Here is a 24,167-nt window from a genome sequence, read left to right on the forward strand (position 1 = left end):
GGCTGACAGTGTGCAAGCTCATGTGCACAATATGCTACATCTTATCCAGGCATTGATGGGAAGTAAATAGTTGATAATTTCCTCTGGAACGAGGGTCTTAGGAGCCTGTGCTGCTGACTATAATTTTTAAATACTTTTCAGATCTGTCCATCTCCGTCTCCACAACCACCACTAGGCTTGTCCAAGCCTTAAGAGCTCTACTGAAAAGCACCACTAATTAGGGATGGGAACGGGAGGCTTGGGGTTGGGGAGGGATGCCATTTGAGAGAGTTTTGACAGCTTGCAGGTCAGGGGGAATCTAAAGGGCTTTAGAAAAGTGGTGTATATGATTGGAACAGTATTAGAATAATTCGGCGGTTGTTCGGTGGGTTTTACTACAAAGTAATGGAGGAAGGGATACGAGATGTTAACAGCACCTTCTTTGGTGCATCGATCCACCTGGCAGAGGGAAAGAAAGAAAAGGAAGCTGGGACGTGTAGAGGAGGTGAGCTTTGCTGGTCTTGACCGTGACTGGAGAGATGAAGGTGCAGGCAGGAGAAAGCCATAGAAAACTTGGTTTTGGGTACAGGCCAAGTACAACCTGCAACAGGCTTTCTTTGGCTCTTCTAGTTTAAAAAAATATTAAAAAAAAATTTTTTAAATAAAGTTTCTTGCCGCAATAAAATCAGGGGAGCTCACATAAAAATCTAGGATGGGCAACAGTGGGCCGCTATTTCCAGGGGGCGAGCTTCGACGGCTCCCGCCGCGCCGCGCCCCGCCCACTGCCCTCATTTGCATGCCGGCCGCCGGGCACGTCCGGGGTGCAACCCCCGGAAGCCCCCCAGCCCCCGGAAGCGCGCGGGGCTCTTACCCCTGCAGGAAGGGCCCGAGGGGCGGGCTTGTCCCGCGGGGAGGCGGAGCACGAGAGAAGAGCTGGAATGTGACTTCGGACCCTTGGAGACGCCAGGACGCCCACCCGGTGCAGATGTGCCATTGGCTGTGGGAAAGGTGGGTCGACAGTTCTTTTTTACGGGACTAGACGGCGGCGAGGCCCGCAGTGCTGTCGCCTCCCTCCCTGGAGAGCTGCCCCGAGGCGGCGGCAAAACGCCAGGGTTGGGAAGACAGGTCAGCCGAGGTCGAGGCCTAGGGAGCCAGGGTGGCTTTGGGGATCCCTGCGTGCGGTGAGGCCCGCCCTGGGTCAACAGGTAGCAGGGCCACAGAACAGGCGCTGGAAACTGCATCTGAGTCCCTACGTCCCAGATTCCAGGTGAGCCTGGGTCTGTCTCCACTCCAGGCAGGACTGGTGGGGGTGGGGTGTATTTTAGGACCATTTTCATCCCAGAGAAGTGCTTCTTTACGTTTAAGGTACTTACACGTCACAGGTCACAGGGATTTTGTTGAAACGCAGGTTCTGGTTCAGGGACTTCGGGCTGTGACCTGGGGTTCTGCATTTCTAACAAGCTTCCAGATTATTCTGATATTGCTGGTCCGTGGGCCAGACACGGGACAGCCAAGGTAGTTTGTCATGGAAGAGAGGAGGACTTGGGAAAGAAAGAATGCAGATGGGAAGAAAGAACCAGCGGAGTGAGGGGAGTGCAGAATCCTACAAATCTCAGAGATGCAAAGTTTTCCACAGGGCTAAGCCCTGAAGAATAATTTTCCCCGTTGGGCATGATGCTTGAGGGATATGGTGGATGTAATAGTTGGTTGCCTTCAACAACTATTTGTAGAAACTGGGAGTGGAACGAGTGTGTTAACAAGCCCTCCAGGTGATTCTGATTCAGCTAAAGAACAATCTTGGACAACGTTCAGTCTGTGTGGGGGTGGGGGGGAGAAACCGAACATCAACTGAGAATTCTTTTCTTTTTAATTGAGTTATAGTCAGTTTATAATGTTGTATCAATTTCTGGTGTACAGCACAATTTTTCAGTCATACATGAATATACATATATTCATTTTCATATTCTTTTTCACTGTGAGCTACTACAAGATCTTGAATATATTTCCCTGTGCTATGCAGTATAAACTTATTTATCTATTCTATATATACCTGTCAGTATCTATAAATCTTGAACTCCCAGTCTGTCCCTACTCACCTCCCTCCCCTGTGGTAACCACAAGTTTGTGTTCTATGTCTGTGAGCCTGTTTCTGTTCTATATTTAAGTTCATTTGTCTTCTTCTTCTTCTTCTTCTTCTTCTTTTTTTTTTTTTAGATTCCATATATGAGTGATATCATACAGTCTTTTTCTGGCTAACTTCACTTAGAATGACATTCTCCAGGAACATCCGTGTTGCTGCAAATGGCATTATGTTATTATGGCTGAATAGTATTCCATTGTAAACTATACCACAACTTCTTTATCCAGTCATCTGTTGATGGACATTTAGGTTGTTTCCATGTCTTGGCTATTGTAAATAGTGCTGCTATGAACATTGAGGTGCAGGTGTCTTTTTGAATTAGGGTTCCTTCTGGATATATGCCCAGGAGCGTCAACTGAGAATTCTGAACGCACTGTTATTGTGGGGAGAAGAGTAGCAAGATATGGGAGCATCGAAGAAGATGGGCCCATCCTGCTTAGGGGTCAGGTAGCTAGAGATGTCCTCCTTGTCAGCAGAAACTGATTATAAAAGATTAAGCAGTGGATGATTGAGATTTGGAGGCAGAAGTGAAAAGTATTTTTGCAAGAAAGTTAACAGTGGAGAGATGGAGATTGACTGTCATTTAAAGCCATTACTGTGTAAATGGAAGGGCCTTTTTTGGGTTTGTTTTCATTTTTAAGATCAGGGAATATGAATACATTTAGGAGTAAGTGGGAAGGAATTCAGGAGAGAAAGTGACAAAAAAAATCAAGGGACAAGAGATAATGAAGCACAGCAAGGGAGGGGTCCCTGTGAAGGAAAAGGATGACGTGATGTTATGTGAACAGTAAACCAGAAAAACGCACAGAGTTCTATGAACATTTTATAAAAATTCTTCCTTGAGGAATAAATGGTACAAAAAATTCTTAATTCTGGAGCAGGAAGAAGATACGACTGGGGAGGCAGGAGCCTGGTCGTGGGTTCATTTACCCACTATTTACTACTTACCTTCAATGTGTTATATTCCTTGTGAATCCTTCTATGTGCATAAAATCATTCACGATAACCAGTTTTTATAAAATTCTGTAAGTTATGGCACAAATATAAACTGGAAAAAAAAGAGTATGTGTTTAGAGGTTGTTACTGATACTTGACTGCATCACTTTCCACATTTTTGGTGTCATTTGCCATAAACTGAAGTATGGTGACTCTCCATTTTTAAAGGTAGAAAAACTAGTAACAACCAAAGCCACAATTCTTTATTAAAGATTACACACACATAGACACAGACACTCAGACACATGCACATACTGGGCAGGATTTACATTTGCCTTAAATGTAATTTGGTATAAAAACAGAACAGTAATTAGGGCTCGTTTGTGTGTAGATGTTACCCAGTAACTAGTTTTCCCATAGACCCTCCATTCTGATGTCCATTGAGAATAATTGTAATGATACCAAGAACCAGCGTTGAGGGCTTAGTATGTGCTGGCTCTGTTCTGAATACTCTTTAATGTGTTGATTCCTTTCTCACAATAGCCCTTTAGAGAAGATTCTGTTATCACCTCTCTTGGTGCAGATGTGGAGAAAGTTTTGTAGAGGTTAAGCCACTTGCCCCAACTTTTACAGCTTACTTAGCAAATGGGCTGTTAATGCATTCTCAAACTGTGCTTCGGAGATTTATTCTGTTTGGTGATTTTATTTGTGTCCTTTTATTGATGAGAAAGAATTTCAGATAGCTTCTCAAATGTACAAGTAACTGTACGTGTATATGTGTATATATATATATATATATATATATATATATATAAGGTATAAACATAACCTTAAAAGAAGAGGGGAAAGAAAAAGAATGGAAATGAGTTGAATGAGAAAGGGAAAAGCAAGTAGATTGGCCCAGAGTCCCCACATTAGATGCACGTGCTCTGAGCTTCTGGTAGCCAAGGCAAGGAGAGAAAAATGATGAGGATACTGCGTTAGAGAGAGTGGTATGTACCAGTGTCTCAGGAAAGAAAAAGAAAAGTTTTTCAGAGTATTAAACCCTGAAAAAGAGTTTCCCCTCTTGGACACTGAGTTTGAGCAACGTAGTAGATATTTTCCCCAGTGCAAATGCACGAGCAGGATTCACGTGGCCAGTTCTCATAGTAACTCAACAGTTAACCTCAGTCCAATGGCAGTGAGTCAGCGGGAGCCTGATGCTAGCCAGGCACAGTCTGAGCGCTTTATATACATGAACTTGGTCCTTACAACCCTGTAAGAAACATGCTATTATTGTCACCATCTCCTTTTTACAGAGAAGATGGGGGCCTGGAGAAGTTAAGTGCCCTGCTCAGGGTTCCACAGTCTTTAGCAGAGGGGCCAAGACTCACATCCAGGCAGTGGGGCTTCAGTCTGTGCACCTAACCGCTCCATGGCAGTACTGAGATGCAAGTGTAGAATCTTCTAGCAGTCCCCCTAGATTGGTCCAAGGAGAGCCCATAGGTAACTTCAAATTCAGAATTTCCTTTAGAAATAGGTATGAATTAGAGAGCAGAGTAGTGAGAGCCTTGGTCTATGAGCCATTGTTAAAAAAAAAAAAAGCCCATTTACTGGGAACCCGTTTTCAGTGTAATCCTATGAGATGAAGGAAGGTCGCTGGTTAAGCCCATGGGACACCTGGAATCATGACCTCGGCCTTGGGCGCTCCTGTGCACAGTAATATTGGGTACACGGGGAAGGGTCATCTCTGTTGGAAAGGGACAATGCATAGTAGTCACAATTTCTCATTTATTTTGTGGTAATATGTCTAACTTTCACAAGCACATTGCAGTTTGGAGTAACATTGGACTTATCTGCAGCATTTGTCTGGCAGATGTCAGTGAAGCCCATGGTGACACAGATGTAGATGAGCAAACGTACTAGGAGACGGAAGCAGCCCCTCCTCAGGGTGTGCCTGCAGTGGGAACAGCTGGCCTGAGGAGCGCTTGGATGTAATTAATCATCTGTGAATTATTACCTTAAATCATTCGGCTCAAACTTATGAAGTCCCAAATTACAGGAGCTGGCAGTGGCAAGAGAACTGTAATTAAACTAGTATGAAAATATGATGAAGCTTGTGTCCACAATGACTCTTGATTTGGTCCTCATCTCCACCTTGGTCACTGCCATCTTGGCCCAGAGGCCATAATGGCTCATTTGGACTATTGCTCATTTCTTCCAGTGAGTCCCCCTGCCTCTGTTCTTTCCGATACACTCCCTTCTATCTTTTTTTTTTTTTTACCCAGTAGCCAGATAAATTTTTTAGACCAAGATCTGACTCCCCTCCTCCCCCCAAAATTAATGTCCTCTTCTTGGCAAAAGTAGTGGAAAAGTAAACATTTCATGTGGCCTCCTTGATTTGAACCCTCGCTTCTCTGCGCTGACCACTCTGGCCTTGTTCCACTTCCCCAGGTGTGTTGTGTTCCCAGCAGTTAGCAAACCTGTGCTTTCACCAGCTCAGATCCCCCTGGTGGACTTTCACAGCCCGTGTGCCCCTCCGTCGCAGTGCACTGGTAGCTATCTGTGCAGACTAATGACATGTCGTCCTCGTTAGACTGAAGTCAGGGACCCTGTTGATGTTTCACTCACTCTTGTGTTCCCAGCCCGGCCCACCAACCCTAGTGCTCAGTGCTTATTATGACCAGCAGTTCCACTCATAGGTAGGTGTCCATTAGACAGGAACATTTGTGTTCATCAAAAGACATATGCAGGAATGCTCATGGTGACTTTATTCTTAGTAGCCCAAACCTGGAAACAACCCGATTTCCATCAACAGGAAAGTGGATAAATAGATTGTGGCCTATTCATGCTATGAAATCCTATGCAATAAAAAAGAACAGATTATCATGACATGCAAGAAAATCGGTGAATCTCACAGACATAATGTTGAATGAAAGAAACCAAATACAAAGGTGTATATTTTATACAATTCCATTTATATGAAGTTTAGCAATGGGGGAGGGGAGGAAAAGGTCACCTTTTAGAGAAGGAGAATAATTTAAGTACCACTGTGGAGCATTTACTAAATGGCAGGCACTCCATAGAGCCCGTGCCATGCCTTAACTAACACCCTCCCACCCTGTGATGCTGCTTCTTGTACAATCTCCATTTGTCAGATGAGGGAGGCACTGTGAGGGGGGCACCTTGCCGAGACTACACTGCTGCTAAGTGCATCTCTGAGTCCACACCCGCTCCACGTGAGCTCACTGTGTCCTGACAGGTTTATTAGCTGCTGCACCAGAACTGTCGCCGGGGGCTGCTAGGCCGAAAGGTTGCAGGAGAGAGCAAACACTAAGCATTCCCCACCAGGCCTGGAACGCGGTAAGGACTCAATAGATATTGTCTGTTATGATTAGTCTTCTGAAAATGTGGAGGTTCAAAAGGTCTGCTCAAGGCCATATAACTAAGGATTGTTGCATTTGGACAGTTTTGACCATGAATTCTATTGTGTGGATTGATTCTAAGTGACTTCCGTAGTTACCCTGAATGCAGAGCTGTATAACGATTTTCACGGTCGCCGAGCACTTTTGCCTTCCTGAACCTTTTCTTCCATAAGACACATATTAAAAAGTATATTTTATAACTGCCTTGGCATAAAGACAAATGTAACCCAGGCTGGATTAGTACATTCAGTATTTTTTCTGATTTTCAAAGAAATGAAAATGTTTTCAGGAGCTCCTAAGTTACCGTGTGGGCCCCAGGCATTATGCCCACTGGGCCTAATAGAAAAGTGGGCTCCACTGAATGCAGCTGGGATTGTCAGGTGCCAATGATGAAGATGGTGGGTCTCTTTGGGGGAATAAGGAAGAAAAACGCACTTGAAGACAGAATTGTTTTTTGTTGGAAACAGAGTCTACTTCTTTTTTAAATTGCCATAGTTACCATAAAAGATTCAGCCATCAGCATGAAATGACATTTGAGTTCAAATGACAGCGATGACTATTTGATGTAATGAAAAAGCAGAAAACAATCTTGAAAAAAAAAAGAGATTGCAATTCATGGAAATGGTGTTTTGTGTCATTTTATCTGATTTGGAATGGGGTGGGAAGAAGGAATTGAGGAAATGCTACAAAATGCTAGAGGTTAAATAGGCCTTGATATAAATAATGAGTCATGCTTTCAGGCTTTCAAAATACACAATTCTGGTTTCAGGTTAAGTAATAGTTTATTGGAACCAACGTAAACATGTAGAGGCTGATAGCATCGAGTGTCACACAGCATACAGGCCTCCCTGAAAGTTTTACGTTACCTGTTTGCCTTGAGTCTGAGCCAGTCTAGAGGCCTTTAAAGAACCACTGAAGGAAAAGCAAAATCCCTTTAGCAACTTTGATGGTATTTGTCCATGGGATTTGAATAGCTCTTAGCTAGTAACTGGCGTTTGTAACCTTTCATGGAGGTCTTTAAAAGCAAACAAACACATGGGAACAGGGGAGCTGAAGTAATGCACCGAATTAGTCCTGAATTTTACACAGGACACAACAGGGTGCTTACGCATCTCCATTCTGTGCCCTTAACGACAGCTGTGTGCCGCATAGGACAACGGTTGCGTGTAAGATATGGGTTAATCTCGGCATTATAGCTGCTATTAACACAGAACCAAGACAGCACAAAGACAGTAATGTACTTTCCTATTCTGTCAGGAGTGGCGGGTGTAGTTGCTCTAAGGACCAAGTAATGTGAGAATGGACGAGGGTGAGACCAACAGGAAAGCCATTGTGAAGGCAAAAAAAAAAAAAAAAAAAAAGGGGTTAAGCCACCACACAGTTATCTGATGCTTTTGGCCCTTATGATGAATGAGATAATTTTACCCCGAACGAAGGTATGTTTAGACCAGAAATGCTATACCTAGATCTAATCCAGATGTCTCCCTCCCATGAAGCTCCCATAAATGAACAAAGCAGGCTGGGCGAGGAGCAGCTTCTCTGTTTAGAGGTGGCAGAACTCTCTGTTCACATAGTTTATTGTCTCCTCAATGATAAAGTCACTGAAGCTTTTATGGAAGAGAGATTTCTAGCTGTCTTTCATTTTAGGCTAACATTGTCATTTTAGAACATTTGGGAGGAAGGGAGGTGGCAGTGACTGGTGAGGCCATGCTCTTTGTCAAGGAAGAAATGACCCTTGGCTTCAGCCAGCTGTTGCCATGTTGGAATTTGGGCAAGAGTTTGCCAAAGCTTCTGGTTGTTCAAAAAAAAAAAAAAAAAAAAGCCAGAAATCGGAATTTTATTCAGTGTGAAATCTTCCAGTTTTTAACGTTGTCAAATCATTCAAAGATTGAAAAGCCATTAAGGTCAGAACAATAAGGCACAAACCACCAACATCTGCAAACTCCAGTTCACGGACCACCAAATCACAGCCAATTCATAGAGGAATGGGAACATCGGTAGAGATCATTGAGGGCTGACAAAAGCCCTTTAATTATTAGTAAAAAAAAAGAAATCTCACCTTCCCTTTGGAGTTTTACACTCCAAAGTTTGGACACTCTTCAACTATCTGTTCCCTCTCTTCAGCCCCCCTGAAAAAGTTAATAAATATATATGGCAGGGATATTTTTTACAACATCAACAAATTGTTTAAATGTGGTTTTAGTTTATGTCTTAGTTTCTATGATGGGTTCAATATATTGCTCAAGAAAGAAAAGAGTATGAAATTTCTTCAGTAGATGAAAAAGCAGTAGTGGACAGAGAATTTTTTTTTTTAGTAACGGTCAAGAAAACATCTAAACAATCTTGACCACCACCGGAGAGTGTTCACCAGTAAGTCAGTAAAGCAAAAGGGTTATTAACCTCAAGACAGAGTTGCTGTTGTGATCACAAAAAACCATCTGCCATGCACCATTTTTTTATTGACACTTCAGGGTAAGCTAATAAAACTCTCCATTTCAATTAAATTTTGGGAACTCATGTTCCCTTTTTCTCAAATTCTGCAAACAGGCATAAAACTGTAGCAGCCACTTTTTCCTCCAATCTCCTCTTGCCTTAGGAAGTAAAGCCAATGGAACATTCTAGCATTTTCTTCCCTGCAGTCCTGGACAGATGTCTGTGAGACATGATTTTAATAAAAGGGGGAAAGGTTAAAAGCTTTTTTTTTATTTTTGCAGGTGAGCTTATAGAGCTGTTGTGAAATTAAATGTGGCTTTAAAACGTGCTTTCTGATTCTTTTCAAGACCTCCTAGCACCATAGGTTGGAGCTGAAAGGCATCCTGGGGAATTATAATACAGCTTTTATGGGCAGGAGAATCAAGGTGCAGAATGGCTGACTCAGGGCCAAAGAGCAAAACAAAACCCACTTCAGTTCTGTGTGTGTGGTAGGCAGCCTTCTCAGTCAGCTCCCAGTGCCCTTGTCTCCAATATCTGTGCTTTTGTGTGATCCTCTCCCTTTGAATTTGGGCTGGATGCAGTGACATCTTTCTAATGAATAGAACATGGCAGAAGTAATCAGATGTCACTTCTGTGTAGGCTACAAAAGACTGTGGCTCCCACCTTGGTTGCTCTCTTTCTTGCAGGTTTGTTCTTGCTCTCTCTCTCTCCCTCTGTCCCTTTTTTCTCTTTCTCTCTCTAGTTCTTCTCACATGCTTGCCCTGATAAAGCAAGCTGGAGCTGGACGAAAAACTGAGGGCAGCCACCCACCACCAACCAGTCAGGAACTGAGGTCCTTAGGCCAGCAGCCCTGCATGGACTAAATGGACTAAATCCTGCTTACACCAGTGGGCCTAGAATTTGGATGAGACTACATCCCCACCAACACCTTGGTTACAGCCTCATAACAGGTCTTGAGCCACAGGCACCGAGATAAGTGCTGAGTCCCTGACCCATAGAACCTGGGAGGTGAGCTCTGTGTGCTGATTTCACCTGCTCAGTTTTGGGAAAACTTGTTACACAGCAGCAGATAACTAACACAATGTCCGAGGACTTTTGACTCTTAGACCACAGTTCTTTGTCCAGTTGGCTGCCTTTATATTCTTTGCATATACTTTTTCAATTATTTTATCAACACCCTGTTATCAGTCCCTGGCAGGACACTGTACTAGGTAATATCTGAGAGACAAAGAGGAGAATGTCAGAGTCCTTATTCTCAGAATGTTGCTTCAGTAAGAGAACCAAATTTTAAAGTGGGCTTCTTGGTGGAATATAAAAAGACTTCAGTAAAGACCAATAAAGACTGATTTCTTTGCTGGGAAAATGAATGCAACAATGCCTGCTTTCTTGGACTGTTGTAAGAAACAAGAAAAGTTAACAGAAGTAGTGCTCTGAGGCACAGAGATGTTAAACAAGGTCACACAGGTAGTTATGGCAGGAAAAAAAGATTCATGTCTGGAGTGTTTGGGTTCTAGAGTCTGTATTTTAATTACTTTACTCTCCTGTTTCTAGGGAAGTGAAGGATGACAGAAGAACATATGTAAAGTGCTTAGCACAGTCCCTGATACACATCAAGTGCTTAATATCTGGTTGCTATGGTGATGATAATGGTAATGATTATTATAAAAGATATAATTCCATTCTGTCATTGGCTAGCAGCAGCAGATCCCATATATAACAAAAATTTTATGAGTTTTTGATGAAAGCTGACTCGAAACACTCAAATCCTTTAGGAGATCCATCAAGTGAAAGAGGCTAGTATTTTTTAAATGTTTATACCTGAAGGTATTAAGACGCTTTTCTATTGAATGTGATCTTCAAAAAACAAAAATAAAACAACCCAGACAAACAACCAGCCCCAAATTTCCCCTCCAACTGGTTTAAGCTGAAAAGGAAATTTATTGGTGCGTAATCACTGAACATTCAGAGGCAGGACTGGCTGCAGGCAGGCTGGGTTCGGGGCTCGCACAATGCCATTTGGGTTTGTCCTCATGCAGTCTTCTGTGCTGGCTTTATTCTAAGACTCCAGGCAGCAGTGCCCAGCCTCTCCAAGCCATGCCCTTCTGTCATCACAGAGAGATGACCTTGGTGGCTCCATCTTCATATCTTTCCAATTTCAAGCCACAGGAAAGAATGAAAACCTTCTTGGTAGCACTCAAGAAAAACAGATTCCTTCTGAATGAATGACCAGCTTAGGTCACATGCCCATCTCTGACCCAAGCCAGGGAAACATGGTGGTTTGATGGGCTAGGTCTGGGCTATGTGCTCTATGCTGAAGCTGCAGGTAGAGCCACACCCAGGTCCATGAACTGAGGGGCATACTGTCCAAAGAAGTGGGAATTGGTGTCAGGGAGGCCAGTGGGGAATGCACACTACAAAGTGATGAAACCTTGCAATAGCTACAAATTCCACAACCAGTCCATTTTAGATTGAGAATAATTATATGAACCTTACATCATTTTCATCCTTGCTTTTGTTCTGTGTCCTCTCTTTTGATCGGTAATGTCAACAGTCAGCTTTCTTATATGACTCTGCATATACAGTAAGTTATTCTAGTAAGTCCTTTTTTAAAAAAAATACCTGCAGAATAAGAACTGACGGGTTTTTTTCCGGGAATGTGCCCACTGCAGACATGTAGACTTTACACTTATCCCTTAGTTTTCTTGTTTAACCTTTTAAAGTGTCTTACAGCTTTCTCTCCTCCTATATTTATATATCATTTGAAACAAGAGAAGAATGAGATGATTTTCTGGCATCAGAAGGAAGTAAATCTCTAACAAAATTGCATCCCTTTGGGAACTAATTCAACGAATAACCACACTTCGGCTTTTCACAGCACCATTTGTAGTTGAATCCTTTATAAGATTGACATGTCTTGAATGCCATAAAAGGGATTCAGTTACATCTTGTATTAGTTATCTACCGCTGTGTAACAAATCACACCAAGACTTAGCAGCTGGAAACAACAAACATTGATTATCTCACAGCTTCTGTAGGTTGGGAATTTGGATGCAGCTCAACGGGGTGCCTCTGGCTCAGAGTCTCAGTCAAGACTGTAACTGGGGCATCTGCCAGGGGTGTAGCCGTCACAGGGCTCAACTCGGGGAGGGATGCTTCCAGGCTCACTTAGGTGGCCGCTGTCAGGCTTCAGAAGGCCTGTATCCATGCTCCCTCACACGGCCCCTCCACTGGTCAGCACCTGTCTTCTCCCAGAGCAAACAGTGCAAGAGACAGTGGGAGAGACTGCCCAACATAGATGCCACAGGTGTTTGTAACCTAATCTCAGAAATGACGTCCCATGACTTCTGCCATGTTCCATTCATGAGAAGCAAGCCAGTAAGTCCAGTTCACACTCAAGGGGAGGGGATTACCTGTGGGAAGAAATCCTGGGAAACCAGGAGCTGGGCTCACTGGGGACCATCTTAGGATGCTTCCTGGTCACCTCTCCCTGAGAAGACTGTTACGGGACAGTTCCATCTCTAAGATAACTGAAGAATCTAGCCTATACCAAGAGTACTTTTATAAAATTCCAATATTGACTGTATGAGCATTTATTTTTCAAAGTTGGAGTGACATTTTTTTTTTCTGTCTAGCTAACCACATTGACCCAGTTTGAGTAAAACAAGTACTAGCTTAGTTACTGCTTTCGTTTGAAAAGACTTTTTAATATTTGGTAACTTCTACTTATGCTTTGGGAGTAGAAAAAAAGAGAACTGTGGATTCACCTACTGAAGAAATGACTTTCAGTTTCGTAAGATTCACCTTATAGCTTTGTACAAAGAAAGTATCTTGGAAGAACATTGAAAGGAAGCAACTTGGAAATGTCTGACCAAATTAACTCGAAGGCTGTCTGATTTTAGAAAAATGATTGTGTTTAGTTTTATAGAAGGTGGGGTTATAGAGATGAAAAATGCTGTGTAAGTGGGCTGATGTGCGGCAACTATACCATTTTTCACTTTGGCATATTAACATGGTTTTGATTCTATTCAAAGTGTGACTTTTCTAGGAAAGAAAAGAGTAAGAGAAGCTAGAAAGCTATTCATTCTTCTTTATGCTTAGGAGTAAAAGAAGATGTGTTCCAATGCGTTCCTCTTTCTAAATGTGTGTGTATGTGTGTATGTGTGTATGGTTTCCTTTTGATTGAAGGTACTTATCAGGCACGTTGGAAATAATGGAATAAAATTTCCTCCTTTTCTTAAGCTACAAACCTTTATAAAGGTTGCTATAAATGTCATAACTACTTTGTTTCCTGAAAAGTAATTTTCCTGTCAGTCTGATCTGTTCCTTTGAGATACCGTATTATTAGTCTGTGATGATTTCTTTAAAGTGCATCAAAGTATAGCTTCAGTGTACTTTTATCATTTCACTGCCTTCCAGTGAATTTTTCACTAACTTCAAGGCTTGTTTCTAAGTCACTAATTATTCATAAAGATGGTGAAATTGCTTTATTTTATCCTCCAAATGAAATGCATTAAAGTTTAAGGAAAGCCCTTAACAGAGCTTAAAGTGCCAAAAAAGAGCTTAGTAAATGAAAAGTCATTCCCAGCTAAAATGTGAATTTAAAAGGAGGAAGTAGGGGAAGGGGAGGAGGAGAAAGACTTTGCTTAGGAACGGTGGTATGATGAGGCATCTAGGGGAGCCAGAAGAGGGCGAACGGTAAAAGGAAGCTATAGCTGAGCATTTACAGTTTCCACATCATCAGTGTTCGCAAGGTACATTCAGAAACAATCCCAGAAATGAGCAGAAGGGTCAGGAAGGCAACAATGATTGTCATGCTCTTAAAGCATCTACAGATGCGTGTTCTTCTCAATGTCTCTGACGTCAGGAAGAACACTCCCTAAAAAGGAGAGATGCTAATGACAAAAGAAAATCTGATATTTTCAGTTGTGCATCAAGAACTCTGCTTGAACTCACAAAATGCAATCGCATTTTACTACATTTTCCAGTTATTCAAAATTAAACTATAACAGAATCCTTTTAAACAATGTATGTAAATAGAATGTGAACCCTTTGTATTACACAGCTTAATCTAATTGGTTTAGAATCCCTAAGAAAAGCCAGTTTTCCTCTTTTTGTGAGACATATTGATGTAAGACAAAAAGCAGTAATTGATCGTATCTTTGGAGGGCAAAGGTGAGCTTATGAGAGAGAAAACTGACTAGGAGAGAGAGGAAAAAAATATATGAAAAGCTGCCTGCACATAAACATCTATTTCTGAGATTTAATTTATTATCTCCAAATTTTATTTTCCCCAAATGGTTATCTTCAAGGAACAGAATTCATTTAAATTCAGATACACATACACATGCAAAAAATCTGTAAAATAAACAAGAAACATAGAGCTATTAACAAATAAGGTGAACCAAGAATTACAGGCACAAACGCACCGTCCTCTTTTTTGAATGTTTACACTGAGTTTTCTTAAGCACTCAAAACCCTGAAAGGGATTTAAGATGCTGCATGGTGCCATTTGTCTAATTGGATATCTAGGAATGCAGTGACTTCTTAAAGAATACATTAATTCAGACAAAACTCCAAGTTATTTGTAATTATAATGAGTGGGTTTCTCTGCCTCCTTTTGGAATTGATGATGAGCTTGCTGGCACGGTTCCTCATTGTCTGCGTCTTTATCTCTCTTTTAAATCTCCTTCATTATCTCCTTCATTATCTGCTATTTATTTTACCAAAGGTAATCACTGCTTTATTAATCACTGCTTGACTGCAGTGGGATTTAAAATGAGCCCATTTGGACTGTAAAAATTATACATGCAGGTGGTGACTCAAGCTTGGACCTCTTGAAGGTTTTCTTTTCCCCACATGCTCTTGGAACATTCCATGTGCCCTTGGAAAGAATGTGTATTCTGCCCTTCTTGGGTGGAGTGTTCTGTTATGTCAGTTAGGGCCAGTGGGTTGATAATTGACTCAAGTCCTCTATATCCTTACTGATTTTCTGTCTACTTAGCCCATCGGTTTTTGAGAGTGGAGTATTGCAATCTCTTGACTGTAATTATGGATTTGTCTGTTTCTCCTTTCAGCTCTACCAGTTTTCCTTCATGTATTTTGAAGCTCTGGTACTAGGTGCATAAAGATTTAGAACGCTAGGGTTGAAGGTCAGCTCCCCACACAGAGCTAAATTCCAGATAGTACATTAACCCCCCTTATGTTCTGAGACCCCCAGTGGATGCCTGAAACTGTGGATGGTACTGAACCCCACACATACTATGTTTTCACCTGTACATACATACATACCTATGATAAAGCTTAATTTATAAATTAGGCATAGTAAGAGATTAACAACAATAACTAATAATAAAACAGAAAAATTTTAACAATCATATACCAAGAACCTCCACCCAATAACAATTCCTTAAAGATAAACTTCCACTTATCTTTCAAAACGCAGCATGTTTCAAGCATGTTCTTTTCCTGGAAGCCCCTCTGACACCCTCGGGCAGCTTTTTTCTTTTTTTTTAAAATCCTACTAAAATTTTGGCTGATTTTACTTTCTCTTTTGCTGCTTGGCTATTTAGCCCTGCTCAGTGAAAGCTGATGTCAGCCTAAGGATGACACAATGAGGCCAAAATGTATTTCTTAAAAAGCTATATGATACAGTTCAAAGTGAAAAAAAAAATCAGTGGATTTTCTATGGCTCCGTGCATTACAGGATGGGATTTAAACTGTAAGTTTCTGACCATAAGCAGTTATCCAGCTTTTAATGAAATGCAAACCCTCTCTCCAGTTGCTAAATCTCACGAGGTGGTTTCTGTTTTCCTTAGTTCTCAGTAGGGCATTTGTTTATTTTTTTAAAGTCAGGTTTATGGAGGTAAAATTTACACATAGCAAAATTCACCCTTTTAAAGTACATGGTCCTATTTATTCCGCCAAATGTATGCACTGATGTAGCCGTAGCAAAACCAAACTAAACACACAGACTGTTAAGAGTAAATGTTTTATTTTTTTGCATGTATTTTAATTTTTTGTGAGAAGCATATATTCCCTAGTATTTTCTGTCTGATCTTTTGAGGTGTAACTTACACACAGTAAAATTTACGCTTTGCAGCTATAAGGGTTTCAACAAATGTATATGACTGTGTAGTCACCACCACACAATCACGGTAAAGAACATTTCTGTCACCTCTAAAAATCTCCTTTTGCCCACATGCAGTATTCATTACAAATGGCAGGTGCTTTTAAGAGTTCTGTTTTATTGACAAGGAAACTGAGACACAGAGAGGTTGAGTAGGTGCCCCAAGATCACAGAGCCTATAATTGAAGATGCTTAGGGTAGCTTTACTCTTGTCATTGTGGATTACAGTTTAGTACAACTGTTGCTTTGGTTGTCTGAAATTCTTACTAGTTGGTAAACTCTTTGAGGATAGAGATTGTATCTTTTTAACTTTGTGGCCTGAGCATTTAGCCAGTTCCAGCCTCAAGAACATGGGCCACGAAGATGTATAAATGAATGAATGAGTGAATGACTGGATGGAGGAGCAAACGCTCAAGGTATAAACCAAATAGGTGCTTGGAAGATTATGCTCTTCAGAAGCACTGCCACTGGCATCATCCTCAGGGTAAAAGTCTATCAACGGCCTAGAGAGCTAGATCAGACTGACTAACTCAACTGAAAACAGAGACAGTATTGTGCCTGGGACCATTCAGGGCTGGCACATCTGGTCAAGATGTCAATAGATCACCATTCGCGTGCTGCTAGGGGAACGTCCCAATCTCAGAGGCCACCCTGGTGGTCTTCGCCAGAGAGGTGACAGTTGCCAGTATCTCAGGTGGGATTAAGAGATGGAGGCATGAGGTTAATTGTCAGGTGTTCAAAGACGTCCAGGCCGGAGCGGGAGGAGGCGGCAGAATGGTGAGAATCGTGTTGATTTTGTTTTGGGGGAAGAACCGAGGTTCAGGAGTTGGTGAGGAAGATCAAGCTGGTGGTGGCAGGGGAAACCCAGAAAATCCAATTGGCTCAAGGTGACCTTTCTTTGGCCTTTTTGTGATTAAAGCACAGTAGAACGTGCTTGTGGTAATAACTGCCAACAGAAAAGGAGGGTAGAAATTAAAAAGTAAAAGTCCTCCAGACTCCCCTGCTGCCCCAAGGAGAATTAAAAAATCTTGTTTGTTTGATTCCGGAGATTTTTCTGGGCGCAAACAACTGTCTGTCATATATGTCCAAAGATCAGGCACTTTTTGTCGTGGTTCCCCTTACCCCAGGGAGTCCTCTTACTTTCAGGTCCTTCCAAAGTCTCTCATATTTCAGAGAGCACCTTCCCTTATTTTATTTTGAATAACAAAGGGCTCTTGGTTGTTCACCTTAGCTGGGGATCACAGTCACCTGGGCGTTTTGTCCGGTTTTTAAAGGATGGATGTTCAGGCCCCACCCCCTGAATTTGATTTGGTCTGAGGTGTGGCCTGAGCATTGGGGTGTCCCCCACAGGAGTCTGTTGTGCAGCCAAGGTTACGTCCAACCGACTTTCAAGCCTGCTTGTGTCAGTCACTTCATTTTCTGTATCGGTGGCTGATGGGCCTCAGGCCCCACTTTGAGGTGGGGGCAGGGACGTGGTGTTTTGTCAGTGTTCCCAGGTACCTCTGGGCGGAGCCCCACCGCTGTCGGAAGCGTTTGCAGTCCGTGCTAGTGGGGCCTGCAGGGAGAGGGCACCGGTCATACTCCGCACAAAAGGAGGCAGAGTCGTCGAGCCAGGCTGGGTTGTCATCCTCAGTACGAGCTCACGGTTGTAATTAGCGGCTGCTGTCAACAAGCCCTTTAAAGATGGCTTTCATAGGCCGAGCCGGGAGGAGTGGCCAGCGGCAGTCGTGCAGGACGAAGGAGAAAAATAATTTCACTAATGGTGTATGATTGGTCACTTTCGGCTCCAGACCACACCTTGAAGAAAAGCATCCCTCACGTGGATGAAAGTGAAGGTCACCTGCTCTGGGTCACCACGGTCGATCAGTGCTTCTCACTCTTGAATGTGCACAGAAAGCATCTGGAGATTTTATAAAAACACAGTTTCTGATTCAGTAGGGTCTGGGGTAGGGCCTGAGAGTCTGGGCACTCCTGGGAGATTCCAAAATGGGTCCTGGATGACACTTTGAGTAGCAAGGTGTCAGATCACTTAAAACATGGTTCTGATGTGAGAAATTCTGTTTTTACGTATATAAGTGTTTAGGATTGTTATGGCCTATTGATGAATTGACCCCTTTTTCATTTTTCAGTGGCCTTCTTTACACCCAGTGATGTTCTTTACTATGAAATCAACTTTTTCTTTTATTAATTAGCCATTTAAATTTCCTTTAGACTAGTATTAGCATAGTATTTTCTTTTATTTTTTGTGTTTAACCAATTGGTGTCACCATATTGAGAGCTCATTTCTTGTAGTCAGTGTATATACTTGGATGTTGCTTTTACATCCATCTGACAGATCTTTTAGTTGGAATATTTAGACCAATTACATTTAATGTGATTATCGGTATGGTTAGGTTTAAATCTATTATCTTGATATTTGTTTTCTTTTATCCCACCTTTTCTTTGTTTTTTCCCTTCACTGTTTATCTTCTTTTGGATAATTGAATATTTATGTAACCTCTTCTTATCTCCTTTATTGTTTTCTTAGCCACAGTAGTTTGTTTTGTTATTTTAGCAGTTGCTTTAGGGTTTATAGTATACTTCTTTACCTTATCGTGGTCCTCTTTCCAGCGGTATAATCCAGCTTTACATACAGTATGAGAACTTTACTTCCGTCTCTCCAATCCTGCCCTTTATGGTACTGTCAGATACTTAAGTTACATATGTGTTATACATACTGTATGTATAATAAATTTTCTATTTTTTTTACTTTGGTTAAGCAGTTATCTTTTAAGGATAATTAAATAATAAGAAAAATCTTACGTTTACCCACATAGTTACCATTTCCGGTGTGCTTGCTCCTTTGTGTAGGTTGAAATTTCCACTTGGTATCTTTTTCTTTTTACCCGAAGGGTCTTCCTTTACTCCGCCTTGTAGTTTGGGTCTGCAGGTGATGAATTCTTTCTATTTTTGTATGTCGGAAAATGTCTTTATTTCATGTTCATTTTTGGACAGTATTTTTGGTGTGTTTAACATTTACTGAACCAATATTCAAGTGCTTTGCATATATATAAACTCATTTAATCGAACCAGTACTTTCTGAGGTAAATAACATTATTGTCCCTATTTTACAGAAAGGAAGCTGAGTCAGAAAGAGATTAGGCCACTTGCCCGAGGTCATGTAGGAGTAAGTGGGGAAGCTGGGTTTTGAAGTCAGTCTCGTTACAGAACTTGAAGCTAATAGCACTTATACTTTGCAGTCTGAACTGCAACTTGCTTGATTTTACTTAATAATATATCTTGGGTATCTTTTCATGTTAGCACTTAGACATTATTTTATTCTGTTTTTCAGCTACATTGTTTAAATGGACTGGCATTTATTTCTCTAGTCTTCTGTTGACGGATGTTTGTTTACAGTGGTCTGCCCTTAGAATTTTGCAATGGACATCTTCGAATATACGCATGTTAGGTGGTCTTTGGAAATCTGTTTATCTGGAAAATAAATTCTTAGCAGCAGAATTTATTTATTCAATAGTGTGGGCCTGTACACTTTTGATCAGTACTCACCACTATAGAAATGAAATCAACCTACACATTTAAACTTCCGGCAGCAATGTGACAGGTGGGAGAGCGATTTTAAAGGCTGTTTTAAAAGATGCTCTGGACATGATTCACATGTCATTTCAAAATAACAGGTCACTGTTTTTCCTCTAATCAGTTTCTTCCCTTTCATATTTCAGTATGAAATTAAAAAATCCGACTCTAATTAAAAATGCCAAGTAAATCACTAGCCTTTTCTTTTTAGAGACATTGCCTTAATTATCTGGGTGTAGTAATTATACCAACTGGGAACCCGATTCAGGCTGTTGGCTCCTCCATAAATGTTCAGTCGTAATGGGGGAAATAAGAACATTTCCAGTTTCCTTCTGGAGCACAGGTGTTTTAAGAGGAAACTGACTAGGAAGCTGACAGCTTTCCATTTCTGTAACATCTGAAATACAACCCAAAAGAAACTGGGCTCAGAGCTTTGGCCTCCAGCTTAGATGTTTGGAATGGCGACGCCTGAGTCCTGGCTCTGACGTGCGCCCCCCGGGTCCCAGCTGCGCTCTCTTTTCCTTATGTTTTCCCCTTGGACAACTTCTGCGCTTGGTATAGATGAGGAATAAACAGCATGCTGCTCTCCCACTCACAGTGAGTAGACAGAAATATTTCTCCTCTTTTTCTTCTTTCTGAGGTGTCATTAGTCATATTGTTTAAGTTTTACTGAAAACACTTATTTTCCCTTCCTTAAAGTAGTGGAGCATCGGACAGTTCATGCAAATAGGAAATCTGCCTAACTTTACATATTTCTGACACAGCTCAGAAATAAGAAACCTGGCAGATAATAATAACAGTAGAATTGAACATATTTACTCTGAGGGGCACTCGGTAGGGAAATTTGGTAATTATAGTCAGCAAATGGCCCTTTGCCACCAGTATGCCTTTCTTAAAAGCTCCACAAAAATAATTTTGGGGAAATAAAAAGGCATAATCTGTGAAATGCTGAATGCAGACTACACCACATGACCTAATTAAGCGGACCGCCATGGAGCCTACTTCCAAAATATTCAATAAAATGAGCCTCATTACGGCAGTCTGGGGAAAGGGAGCCTGTTTGTTTTGGAGGTGCAAATTCCAGATAGTACAATATGAGAAGATAGATTTAAAAGCAGAAAGTGGTTACTGTGAAGAGAAGATAAATGAAGGGTAAGCACATTTAGTGTTAAAGGTAGATTTTCCCCACAGCTACAGTGTCTGGTACACACACGTGAAGTCGAGGTGTTTTTTTTCCCCCCACAGTGAAGGCACTATGTTTAGATCATATGTTACCCAGCTAATACCCCTGATGCAAGTCAGTAATGTTGGAGACTTGCTATTCAGCAGCCTGAACTTCAAAGTGGATCTCTGACCCAGTCACTGGATTGCAGGATATGGAGGTGTTTATTCATCTTTGTTAAAGAACAAAGTAGATGATGGCTCTGTTGTTCCCATCTGTCTGTCCATCCGTCCATCCATCCATCCACTCACTTGTCCATGATTTCACACATATTTATTGAATTTGTGCTATGTCCCTGGTGCTATTGTAGGTGCTGGAGATACAGCAGGGACTAAAATATACAAGGTCCTGTTCACGTGGTGCTTACATTTAGTGAAGTTTGGGATGGAGAGAGATAATGAACAAACAGATCATGAGTATGTATCAGGTAGAAATAAAAGGTAAGGAGGAAGATAAAGCCTGCTCCAGAGGTAAAGCGTGATAGAAGAGAGAGAGAGAAAGAGAGAGAGAAAGAGAATGTGTGTGTGTGTGTCTGTGTCTGTGTGCGCATGCACGTGCCCATGTGTTATTTCAACAGGAACCAGAATGAAGTCAGGGAGAAAAGCTTGACGTTCCCTTGGGGAAGATCATTGGAAGTGGTGCAAAGGCCCTGAGGTAGGAGTGGGCTTGAGATGTCCAGGAGTAACAAGGGGGCCAGTTTGACTAAAGTGAAGTTTTCCAGAAGGAAAGCTGTAGGAGTCAAAATAGAGAGATCTTATGGCAAGATGTCCTCAGGGCTTAAAAGCAATGGATTTTATTCCTAGAGGGATAGAAAGCCAATAGCAGGTTTTGAGTTTTTAGTGGCTTGATCTGGTTTATGTTTTAAAATACTCCTTCTGGTACTTTTAGAAGTGATGGTAATGTCCTATACCTTGATTGCCATGGTAGTTACGTGATGGTATGTATTTGTCAAAACTCATGGGAATCAACATCTGAAAAGGGTTAATTTTACTGTATGTAAATTATAGCTCAAAAAAAAATTATAGCTCAATATGCCTGACTTTGAAAGTGCTCCCTATCAGTGCTGTGTAGATTATAGAGGGACTAGAGTGAAAGCAGGAAGACTGCTGTAAAAATTCAGATGGTAGGTACCAGAGACTTTGGTGAGAAACAAATGGGTTTGGGTTAAAGCTTGAAAATAGAGCTATTGAGATTTTGTGATAGATGGTATATAAATTCTTCTCTCATTTCTTCACTATTGCAAATCTCAGCAAATGCTACCACTATAAACCAGTTACTCATGTGAGAATCTGGTATCCCTCTTTGACACCACCCTCTTTCTTATTCCCCATGGTCTAATCCATCACTAAATTCTGCTGGCTTTTCTCCCAAAGCAAGGCTTGAAGTCTTCCATTTTTATCCATTCTAACAACTCAGTCCACATCACATCATTTGCCAGAACAACTGCTATAGCCTACTACCTTTTCTCCCCATTTATATCCCTCTTCCATCCAAATCCATCCTCTGTACCAAAGTCAAAATAATCACTTTGAAACTTTTATTTAACAAATGTTTGTTGAATACCTATTGTTTTCCTGGCTGATTGAGAACCAGGAGATCTATTAGGGAACAGATCAGATCAGTCTTCATATGAGCTATTTAAGAGAATTTATGAATTAAAATACCTAGTTAAACTCCTATGTTAACCTTTAAACAATGCGCAAGTGGCTTAAAAATATCCTCACCGAGAAACTATGGTGAGAAGAATATGAATGCAAGTGCAGGAGTATTTCCACAAAAATGCGTACGTAAGTGGTGGACTGGACGGAAAATTGAGTTCACGATTTAAGCATAGTCAGTAATGCCTTTCTATTTGGAGCTGTTTTGCACATGACAGGCATTAAAACAAGTAGTGAAATAAATTAAACTTAGAGTGAGACCCTGGGACGTGTTCTGTCATGAAGTATGAAGCTGAGAGTTCCGAGAAGATGAAAACAGTTTCATTCACATTTGGCTTTAACCAAAAAAAAAGATTTACCCTTCATCTCGTCTTTTATAATGTGTATGTGTGTTTTATAAAGTACATGATATGTTAGTATAGTAAAACACATATAATTTAAAAATAAAAAATAGCGTCGTGTTGAGGGTGTCTGCTAAAACTTTTCTGAATGATGCTACGTGCAATCAGACATGTTTGTAGACTACTTTTTTTTTGTAGACTATTTATTTAAATCACTGTTGCTCCATCAAAGTAACGTCACATTCCCAAGGTTTTTTTTTAAATTTACCATTTAAATCATTTTTAACTGTACAATTCAGTCACATTAAATACATTTACAGTGTTGTACAACCACCACCACTATCCGTTTCCAGAACCTTTTCATCACCCTGTCCTGAAGCTCTGTCCCCACTAAACACTAACTCCCCAGTCCCCTTCCTCCAGTCCCTGGCAACCGCCACTCTGCTTTGATTTCTTTTAGTGGAGGTGCTGGTGATGGAACCCATGAACCTTGTGCATGCTAAGCGTGTGCTCTACCACTGAGCTATACCCACCCCCTCCTCGCCAGGTTTTTATTTTCTAAAATAAAATAGATCTATTTTACATCCCTTTGAATTTTTACATGCGCGAGCCACCCGCTCCCCCCACCAGAGTTCTGGGGTGATACAGTGTGGAGGTTGGGAATCCAGGAGAACCAGCCAAGATATCTGTCAGCATCGACAGGTTCTAAATAGTTCCAAATGCCAGCGGAGTTGAAATTCCCCTGGTGAAACGCAGCAACCTTCATCTCAGACATACGCTATAATTAGTGGATTTCTTAATTACGGAGTGCATGAAGGGTTTCGTGCTGGGGAGGGGTGGCGGAGGAGATGCTGTCGTAGCTGAAGGCACTGGGTGAGCAGAATCTCTCCGTTTGTTTGGAACTGCGGTTCACTCCAAACAGCACAATGCTTGGACGAAGAGGAGGTTCATTGGAGGGTACCCCGTTAATTCTTATTTGGGGGAGAAAAAAAAGAACTTCATATACTCCTGCTCATGATGGCTTCTTTTGCTGTTAAAGGTGCGATGGCAAAGTAAAGTTTCAGTGTGTTTGGTGGGAGAACTGAATTCTTTCCTCTGTCACCTCCCTGTCTGTCTGAGACAGATATGATACCACGTTATCAAGTGTTTTCTACGAGCCAAGCCACTGCCGAACACTTTTCATGCACAGATACTGCTCATCTTAGGAAGTGGGCACTACCCTGGTCTGCCTTTTCTAGACAAGAAAACTGAAATTCAGAGAGCTTTTGCTGGTTTTGACTGGCGTCATCCATCAGGGCAACGCCAAATCTAGAGCCTGTGTGCTTCGTGGGGACTGTCATTATTGTCCTGCTTGG

General features: G+C 41.5%; 1 long non-coding RNA gene across 1 annotated transcript in view; it reads left to right on the forward strand.

Annotated features, from left to right (window-relative positions):
* The first annotated feature begins 871 nt into the window (after positions 1–871).
* The window catches only part of LOC140687468 (uncharacterized), a 158,041-nt gene continuing 134,745 nt past the window's right edge, over positions 872–24,167 (forward strand). The window contains exon 1 of the long non-coding RNA XR_012061852.1: positions 872–987. This is a non-coding gene — a long non-coding RNA (uncharacterized lncRNA). The remainder of the gene's footprint in view (positions 988–24,167) is intronic.

Source organism: Vicugna pacos, chromosome 19, assembly GCF_048564905.1.
Source record: "Vicugna pacos chromosome 19, VicPac4, whole genome shotgun sequence".
Taxonomy (NCBI): domain Eukaryota; kingdom Metazoa; phylum Chordata; class Mammalia; order Artiodactyla; family Camelidae; genus Vicugna; species Vicugna pacos.